Source organism: Amblyomma mixtum, chromosome 10, assembly GCF_055824585.1.
Source record: "Amblyomma mixtum isolate Tamu chromosome 10, ASM5582458v1, whole genome shotgun sequence".
Lineage (NCBI taxonomy): Eukaryota > Metazoa > Arthropoda > Arachnida > Ixodida > Ixodidae > Amblyomma > Amblyomma mixtum.
The window spans coordinates 152,054,064-152,064,183 of NC_143021.1; the positions used below are offsets into that span (position 1 = coordinate 152,054,064).

Below are 10,120 nucleotides of genomic sequence, written 5' to 3' on the forward strand. Positions count from 1 at the left end.
AGCAGGGCTGCGCAGTGAAAGACCAGCTGCCTTCAGGTGCCGGATCCTTGTACGATTGAGAGCAGGGCAGCCTCAGAGTAAGTGGTGAATGCAAGGCGATCGGGGTGTGGCGTGAGCAACGAATCAAGGGTATCAGACGAACGACCAGCCTGTCTATTTGGTTCAGAAATAAGCGTAGTTAATCTTTGTTGTATATGTGGTTTCGGTTCCGTTTTGGGAATCACCTGCCGCTAGAGGCACCAGTGTCGCTATGTGTATATATATGACTGTATGTGGCAATAAAGGGGGATTTGTTTGGTTGCTAGCAGTTCGTGTACTTGGGCGGCACCCGCCGCTACAACATTGGCGACGAGGACGGGATCATTTCGGGGGGCGTGACTTTCGCCGCTTGCTTTCCGGCGCCATGAGCATTTCTGGAATCGCGCCGCCGCCCCCGTTCCTGCCTGTACCTGGTCGGCCTGCTGTTGCGTGGCCGCAATGGTTCCGCATCTTCGAGAACTACCTGCTTGCTTCGGGGGCCTCTGACTGCACGCCGGATCGTCGCAAAGCACTACTTCTTCACAGCCTCGGCGTAGAAGGTCAGCGCATATTTTACACATTACCACTTCCATCGTTGGACAACGCCAAGCTCGGTGAGCAAACTGCTACTGATAAAGCGTCGGAAGATAGCAAGGGCACAGGCGACACAAGGCCTGAAGTATCGTCGTACGATATCGCAGTTACCGCTCTGCACGCTCATTTTTCGGCAACAAGCAATGTTGTTGCCGAACGGCATCGTTTCAGTAGGCGAGTTCAGCAAGCTGGTGAATCAGTGAATGAGTACATCACAGCATTGCGGGAGCTTTCTGCTACATGCTCTTTTCCTGTCGAAGAAGATTCGCTGCGTGACCAGTTCGTTGCGGGTATTTCGTCTCGAAGCTTACGCGAGCGTCTTCTGCTTGAAGGATCGTCTCTCTCGTTCGCTAGAGCAGTACTACTGGCAAGGCAGTTTGAGCAGGCGTACAATGATCTGCAAGAATTTCCTTCTGTAGATGTTGGACGCATAAATACTCGTGGAAATACGCCTACGCGTACACCAGAATCCGACGAGAGCTCGAAGCGGGCGCACAACCGCCAGTCTCATTGTTACCGCTGCGGTTCATCCCAGCACAATGCAGCATCAGTTCGCTGTCCAGCCAAAAGCAAGCGTTGTCACCATTGCGGTGTCATGGGTCACTTCCGCTATGTTTGCCAGAAACGAGGCTCCGCTCCGGTGCGTGAGGTAGACAGCCAAGATTCTCCGAGCGAGGAAGTTTTGAGCATTCTGGCTGTGACGTCGGCCGCTCGCTCCGCTGTTCACGTCACAGTTTCGATTGGCCGTGCGGACATAACTTTCCTTGTAGATTCTGGGTCGTCAGTTTCCATTGTCGCACACGATCTTTTCAAGCAGTATTTTGAAGGCCAAGTACTTTGGGCCCCGACTGTTCGGTTACTGGACTATTCAAAACAGCCAATTCCGGTTCGTGGCTGTTTCTTCGCTGACGTTACGTACAAAGCTAGCACAACAAGCCTTCTTTTCTACGTCGTTGAAAAAGGCACCTCACTCTTGGGTATCGATGCCATCAAGGCCCTCGGTCTACAGATTGATGGGTCATCTCTTCAATGCCTTGAAACGACGCTAACTTCTAATTCTCGAAGGGTAAAGTACCGGAAGGGTTCGCAAAATCGAGTAGCAGATGCGCTCTCTCGTCTCCCTGCGTCACCTCCTCAGGAAGAAGAGACTTTACCAGATGAAACTGTATCAGTTGCCCTTATTTCTTCTTGCATTACCAGGGAAGAGTTTGAACAGGCCCAGTCGGAAGACAGCACACTGCAACGAATCAAGGCCTACATTGAATCGTCCTGGCCTGCGCAAAAATCTCTGCCGGGTGAGCTTCAACCTTTCTTCAAGCTTCGCGATGAACTGTCAGTGGTGGACAATTTGATTTTGCGTGGCGAACGCCTTGTGGTTCCCGCATCACTTACAGCGCGGATAATTACCGCTGCTCATGAGGCTCACCCTGGAATTGTACGAACGAAAGCACGTCTGCGAGAAAAATTTTGGTGGCCAGCCATGGACAGGCAAGTCGAGCTAGCTATTCAAACGTGTAGTATATGCCAGGCAGCGGACAAGAGCACGAAGGTTATGACTGCACCATTGAACCCGGTCCCCTTACCAAAGGAACCGTGGCTAAAGCTCGGCATGGACATTGTTGGCCCATTTGAGAGAGCACCACACGATTGTCGATATGCGATCACGCTGGTCGACTACTTTTCTAAGTGGTCCGAAGTATACTTTTGCAACCAAGCCACAACACGCACAGTAACAGACTTCTTGCTGTCAGTGTTCGCACGTGAAGGTTACCCTGAGGAAATTGTTTGCGATAACGGGCCACAGTTTTCATCTCGAGAGTTCCAAGCTTTTCTGCAGGATCGCGGCATCCGCTTGCGGCATTCATCCGTATACTACCCGCAAGCAAACGGACAGGTAGAACGGTTCAACAGAGTTTTTAAAAGCTTTGTTCAAGTGGCTACACTCGAGCAGCGTCCCTTACGCCAAACGGTAACAGAATACTTGGGCATTTACCGTTGCACGCCGCATGCCACAACTGCAGTTGCCCCAGCACTTCTCCTGCATGGACGTCTGCCAAGGACTCGGCTCGATGTCGTTGGGTATCCGTCAGCAATATTTGCAACCGACCCTAGTTCAGAGCTCCACCGCCTACGCGAACGGGTGAAGCAAAAACAGCTATCCAGTAAACTATACACAGACGCTCGCAGGGCCGCAAGGGAAACCAAAGTGGATGTTGGTGACCTTGTACGAGTACGCAAACCGACAACTGCTTTTAAAGGTGACCTGGCCTTTAGCCGCCCAAGAAAAGTGATAAGAAAGCAGGGGCAATCGTCTTTCCAACTTGATGATGGAAAAACATGGAACGCTTCAAAGTTGTCAAGGATGCCACGAGCTTCTGCATCTCTCTGTGGGTGGGGGGAAAGGAGTGATACAAATGACACCGCTAGGGAAAGCAGCTCACCGCCTACCTTGGAGAGACCCGTTTCAGAAGCGCCAACCGGAACTTCAGCTGTGGCTGCTGCGAAGCAGCCGCCTATGCCACCAGTGACCGGCTGTGAGCCGGAAGAGACTTCGCCTGCCGCCAGTGGTTTCTCAGAAGCATCGGGACCTCAGCGTAGGGTACAGCCATCAAGGAATAGACGACCTCCAGACCGCTATGGACACTAAGTACAGCAAGACACGTTTTGCAGTGAACATGAACCTGTCACAATCTGCACGAGTGTTGAGTTTGCTGACGTTGTGAAATATGGACATAAATGGAGTTGTATCTTGTTTTCCTCTTTTTGTTTTATATTTTTGTATGAAGTGCATAAGACAAGCACATTGCTGTTACTGTAAATATACTTCTGTAAAAGAGCACTAACGTACTAACACTACTAAATCACTAACCCATGTAGCTGTTCTTTTTATAAGGAAGGGAATATGTTGTATATGTGGTTTCGGTTCCGTTTTGGGAATCACCTGCCGCTAGAGGCACCAGTGTCGCTATGTGTATATATATGACTGTATGTGGCAATAAAGGGGGATTCGTTTGGTTGCTAGCAGTTCGTGTACTTGGGCGGCACCCGCCGCTACAACAATCTTAGCGTTAGGTATGAATTTACAAAGTAGCTTTCGATGTTGCGGATCGATAGCGTTTGGGACAAATCTAACCATATTATTACGGGAAGGTACAGATCAGCCGGTAGTACAATAGGAATGCGAAGATGTTAACTAGGAATTTGCTTAAGAGCTTCGTAAAAGTGCATTACGAATGCTGGTTCCTGTTCTAGCGGGCGGTAGCCTACTCAGAAAACAAATGGCGGGTACGATGCGTTGCACGATACGAACGGTATTTCTAAAATGATGAAATGCTGACAACAGAAGGCAGCAGCTCGTGGTGTGCAGCTATCAGTACGCGGCAACCACGCTTATTAACACGGTCGCGACGAAATATGTCCAAGTTGGGGAGACAAGATGGCAGCTGGCTATCGGCCATTGATGGGTTTAGCCACGTTTTGGTCAAGAGAAGTTTGTTGCATTTGGCTGCATTCAAATTATGATAAAGTGAGTCACGTTTAGGCATGATACTCCTAACGTTAGCATAAAGAAGGGAAATGGGGTCCGACTTATATCGGGGTGCGCAGGAGCGCGCCAAGCTAGCTAAGTACTGAGTCAGGTAACCTGTTGTGAAGTGGGGTCGAAAACGTGGGTTGCAACGTCGATAAGCAGTTTGTTTTAGCGTATTTTTATTTGGTTGGGTGCTTTAGCAAAATAAGCCAGTTTTTTGGGCGCAATACGCGAGTCTGAAGGCAAATCTTCAGACATGCTGTAATCTGAACCCTTGTTTTTTTTTGCCTTTGGTAGGACTTTTTATTTATCTTAAAAGTGGGAAAAGCAAACAATAATGGGCCTGTTTTTAATAAATTCAAATGGACTGATTCTGTGCTCCCTTGGTTGGAGAGAGATGTTCAGTTTCGAGCGGCACACGTCAAGAACTGCTATTTCGGACTGCGACCAGGTTTCTTTATCGCGGTCATTCCGATGAAAAAAAAAACCACCCTACTGAAAAATCCGGTATGAATTTTAAACCGGAACCGCATACCGGGTTATTGTACAGGATTTGCGATACCGGATTACCGGAATATCCGGTATAAAACAGGACAGTCCTGTATAATACAGGACTCTCCTGTTTTGTACAGGATACTCAGGTAATCCGGTATCGCAAATCCTGTACAATAACCCGGTATGCTGTTCCGGTTTAAAATTCATACCGGCATACAGGACAGTCCTGTATTCTACAGGCTTGGCCCGTATTATACAGGAGGGCCCTGTATCACAGGACAAAGGCAGGAATAAAATGCTTCAAATATATCCCACTTGGACTAAATCTGCCCAAAAACTGGGGCCATAAGAGTACATGCCAAATGCTGCAATATACAGAGCCTCAGAAACTGGTAATCTGCGATTATCAGCGACTCGTATTGCAGTCGATGTGCAATTGTGTTATTTGCTCCCAGCTTTTACCAAGTATTGGTAGCTTGGTGAGTATTATAATGCATCAAAAACTCCAAAAGATGTTTATTTTTTTCGCATGTTTTGAACCAGGTCACTGAGGTAATAATTTAACTCTTTGCGACGATCTACCGGCGCTGGGGTCTCTACAGGGTGCTGGCCAATGAAGTAGTCAAAAGCACCTGCTGAAAAGTAAATATGATTGATAGTACATAATGCCCCCAGCTTATCATTTAATTGGGCACTGACACACAACATAATGCATTGAGCACTGTGACATGCAACTTACGGTCATTATTACTTTATTCACTGCGCAAATGCATAGAATCGCTTCAATTACCTAAATATACTGAGCATTCTTTAGCCAAAACACTACGCACACTAAATATAGTCGAAAAGTTGAATCAAGATGCAAGAATATATCTCGTTAGTGTATGTATGCTCTCTGCAAAATACGATGATATTCATACGCATATTTATTTAACCATGACATGAACGCCCGCCCTGAACTTGAAAATTTGTATCTTTCAACCACACAAGAACACTGCCTGGTACATAAGAGAAAAAGATATATTTACTGATACCAGCAGTCTAGGGCAAACATCGCGTACCATGAATTTTAGAACCGCACCTTGTCCATATTTTAGCACCGTGATAAATTATTAGACTTCAACGATTGCTTCGATGCGCAGACACAACGTACAGTACCTTAGAATCTCTCACAGTCAGTATGTCGACGTCGTCGCGGCGAACAGCACGCTCCCACGTAATCCTACGGGAGTCTTTTGGGAACGAAAACACACGCACTTTTGGCCCGTTGTCATAGTTTCCTCTACAGTTGGGCACGCAGCAGCGACCCATTGCTTCAACAGCAGGTGCACGACACGCAGGCACGTGACAAGCAATTTCCTAGCCAGCACTCGCGAACGCAACAGCAATAAAACGCAGCAGCGCACGCTGACATGTCCGGCTACACGACTGCGGAAGGGTGCAGAACTGGTTGAGGGAAGAAAGGAGACGTCTCAGTGTCGGAGGAATGCGGAGGGGTCAGCGGTCAAAGTGGCTGACGTCAGAGCGGGGGGAAAGGAAAGCGCGCAGGCCTTGAGAATTCTCAGACACAGGAAAAGCAGAGAAGGCAGTGATGAGAGAAAAAAAAAAGCTTTAAAAAAAATTGCGAAGACACGGGTTACTCGTGTAAGGTTTCTACAGGTGGTTTTTGTTTTTATTTTGTTCTCTCGAGCGCTGTATCTTTTAGCTAGCACGAAGCGTTGCCCTTAAGGGAACACCCAAGCTGCCGGCTCCGTTGAATTAACCTTTTCGTCGATAGAAATGTTCTGGGCGATTTGTGATTAGTATTTTATTTATTTTATTTTATTTATTTATTACATACTGTTGGCCTCTCTTTGAGGCCGTAACAGGATTGGGTGCACATATGCATGAAAAAGTACACAATAAAAGACTGCAGAGAAGGAACTTTTCACTCTCATAGAAAGAAACATGGTGAGAAACATGACACATGGTGACAATGTTAACCGTTTTGAAAGTGGTTTGCTACCTTCGACACGAATGCTTCAGGAGTGAGCTGGCTTACAATTTCAGAAGGCAACATATTCCACTCACGGATTACATGCGGGAAGTATGAAAATTTGAATGCATCACTGTGGTATCTATATTCAGATAGATGTTTTTCATGTTTTGTTCTTGTGACACGTGTATTAGGCGTAAGCAGGTATCTAGTTTTATCAAGTTTTGTGTCGTTATTCAAGAGGAGGAACAAGAACTTAAGCCGCAACAGTCTAGCTCGTCTGTGAATTGTAGATAGGCCGGCTTTTTGTAAAAGCAGTGAGGGAGAGTCATGGCGATTGTATTTGTTATAAATGAAGAGGACAGCTTTTCGCTGAACACTTTCTAATCTATCAATATATTGTTTAGTGTAGGGCAACCAGGCAATAATACCGTATTCTATAACTGAGCGGACAAGTGAAATGTAGGCTAACAGTTTTGTTTCAGGTGAAGCAAGTCGAAGGGAACGTCTTATGGTTTAAAGCGCGGAACGTGCCTTTGTGGCAATGTGTGTCACGTGCTTGTTCCATCGTAGATCGGAGCTAATAATCACACCAAGATACTTGAATTGCTCTACTTTTGTAAGGGACTTCTGTTCAATTCCATAAGTGAAGTTTAATGGTTGTTTCTTTCTTGTGACGGTCATGCAGACGGTTTTCTCCAGGTTGAGGGCCATCTGCCAGTTGTCGCACCATTCCGATATGTACAGCAGGGATTTGTTTAGCAGTATTTGGTCGGCAGAGCTATTGATTTAATAATAATAATAATAATGCCTTTATTTTTCATCACAAGGATGAGGGAGGCAGAGAGAAAAAGCTAGGGGTGTAGCTTGACGAGCTCTCGCCTCCCCAAAAATAGATATAACTTGTACAGGGAAAATATGCAGACAACATAACAGCATACCGGCAAAACTTAAAAAAAGAAAGAAAAAAAAAAGAAAAACGTGGCAGTAATACTAACGAAATAAAGGAAGCATGAACAGAACCTATTTTCTGACACAACTGTAACACTTTGTAACGCGTAAAAATCAAACGTAAAGGCAAAATTACACAAAAATTACAAATTGCAAAATTGTAATAACATAAATTTAAACACAATTACAGGAATTACAATTTAGAAGTTACAAAATAACAACCACAAAAATTATACAAAATTACAGAAATTACAATTCAAAGTTACACCCGGTTACATATACTTGAAACAAAGTTTTGCAACTCTTTTTTTTTCGAGTGCTCAACAGTCATGTTGTGACTATGGCAGAGGTTGAGATAGTGCGGTAGACTATACCTAAGCATCTGTTTGCCATACCCTGTTCTGTATGCATAAATGTGCCATATTTCGTTGTTTCTTGTTTTGTACGATGCGTGTTTTTTGCATAATGAAGCCAGTGTGGCAATGAAAGGAGTATTGTTTTTATTTTCGGTTTTGTATTTAAAGAGTAAGTAGTATGCATATAAATCATTAATTGGCATTATGTCCCCTTTCTCGAAAAGTGGTTTGGATGGGTGGTCATATGCTACATTATATACTATTCTAAGAATTCTTTTTTGTTGGGTAAGTAATTTTCGGAGGTTTGTGAAAGATGTATTTCCCCATACCAAGTGACAGTAATTAAGATGCGAGCAGAACAATGACTTATACAAAAGCATTTTCACATTTACAGGGAGAATGTTTTTTTGAGCGTAAATTGTTCCTACGACACGGGATAGTTTAGATGCTATGTAATTTATGTATTTCTTTGTACATCTCACAATCATCCGCAAACATACGTACTGTTGCATCAATATTCTTGCACAGATCATTAATAAAGAGAAGGAAAAGAATTGGGGCGAGCACTGACCCTTGTGGCACGCCAGATAATACTGCTGCTAAATCCGACTGGCTGTTTTCAAAACAGACAAACTGTCTGTTTTGAATGTCTTCCTGATGGAGTGAAGGGTGGGGCCGCTCGCGATGGCGCTTGGACAAGTTGCGTTATCAATGGACTATCACTTGATGAAGAAGAAGTGCAAAGAATTCCTGCACGAAAACCAAGAATTTTATTTCTTCACCGATGCGTCGCTACAGACTGCCGCTAGCGAACATTAAGAAAGCTGCTGCAATGAACGCGACAGTAACAAACCTTTTGGAGCCTCTGGCGCAGTCACCGGAGGCTCGCCATGTTTATCAGCCAGTCGTGAAGTTCTGCACTGTGAAACCCAGAGTAATCTGCGCAGGACTTACGAAGACTGCTGGCGGATGTATACTAGCCGTTTGCCCGCACACAGCAGCCCTGGCTTTGTCAGGGTGCTGCATGGGAAGCCAATATGGCGGTTGCGCGCCATTCACCTTCATGCAGCCCCCGCCTTTCATACACAAACTGCATGTTTTGCCACGCTTGGCCCTTTTCTTTTCCTAACCCTTTCAACAAAACCGTGTATGTGTTGATTATCGCACTTATGCGCACGCTTACCCCCCCCCCCCCCCCCTTCCCCTTAAAAATATCTGCTGGCGTACAACAGTCAATCTGCAGACCAAGCACCAAAACCGCAGCACGTATCGCTCTGAATACAGGCTGGTATGTCCGGTTTGAGCTCCGTACCGGAATCGTCTGTCCGGTTTGAGCTCCGTACCGGACTGGTCTGTCCGGTTTGAGCTTCGAACCGGCAATGGACTGTCCGGTATGAGCTCCGTACCGGAGCGGTCTGTCCGGTTTGGGATCGATACCGGACCGGTATGAACCGGTATAGCGATCAAACCGGACGGGTCTCGCCGGTATGAGAGTGATACCGGACCGGCATGAAACCGATATGTTCCGGTATAATCCGGTTTGCCGCGATACCGGATTTTTCAATAGGGCAAGGCTTCATCTGCGAGCGTGATTCTCAGAAGCGTTAATTCTGGCTGACAGGTTATCAGTTTTCTGGCTATTTTCGGTTGCGAGCGCCTGCATGTTTTTGAAGTCGTTTTTTTAAAAAGTTCAAGGAAGAGTTTCCGCCTTTTATCTTTGTTAGTCATTCTGTTAAACCTTGAAGCACGTTGTCGTTTTCGGTTAGTTGGGAATAAACTGACTCTAACTCTATTACGGGGGTGGCTTGTCCGCTTTTTATTTCTTGCAACATAGAGATGACATCGAATGATGCTTGTTGAGATGAGGACCGGGTGTTACGTCCGAGTTTTTCTTCGATGTCAGCAGCCAATAGTAACAGCAACGCTTTAACTCCATGAACACATAACGAAGGAAATCTTTGTGACCGCAAAATTTATCTGCGTTGAGTAATGTCTTAAATCATGTTTGGTGTGTGAAAGGACGTTTTTGTCGCCCCAAAAATTATCTGCCTTGAAGAGATGATTTAAGGTGTGTTTGCTGTTACACCTAATCTAGTATATCTCATGATTCTGGTGAAGTTTGACCATAGATTTTTGGGGCACTTATCTTCTCAATTTGTGGAGAAGAATAGAACTGCAGAGAGCTTTATAACTCTCTGCGGC

At 45.6% G+C, this 10,120-nt stretch overlaps 1 pseudogene; it reads left to right on the forward strand.

Moving 5' to 3' along the window:
* Window positions 1-205: 205 nt before the first annotated feature.
* On the forward strand, window positions 206-1,661 carry LOC149327395 (uncharacterized; annotated as a pseudogene).
* The last annotated feature ends 8,459 nt before the right edge of the window (window positions 1,662-10,120 follow it).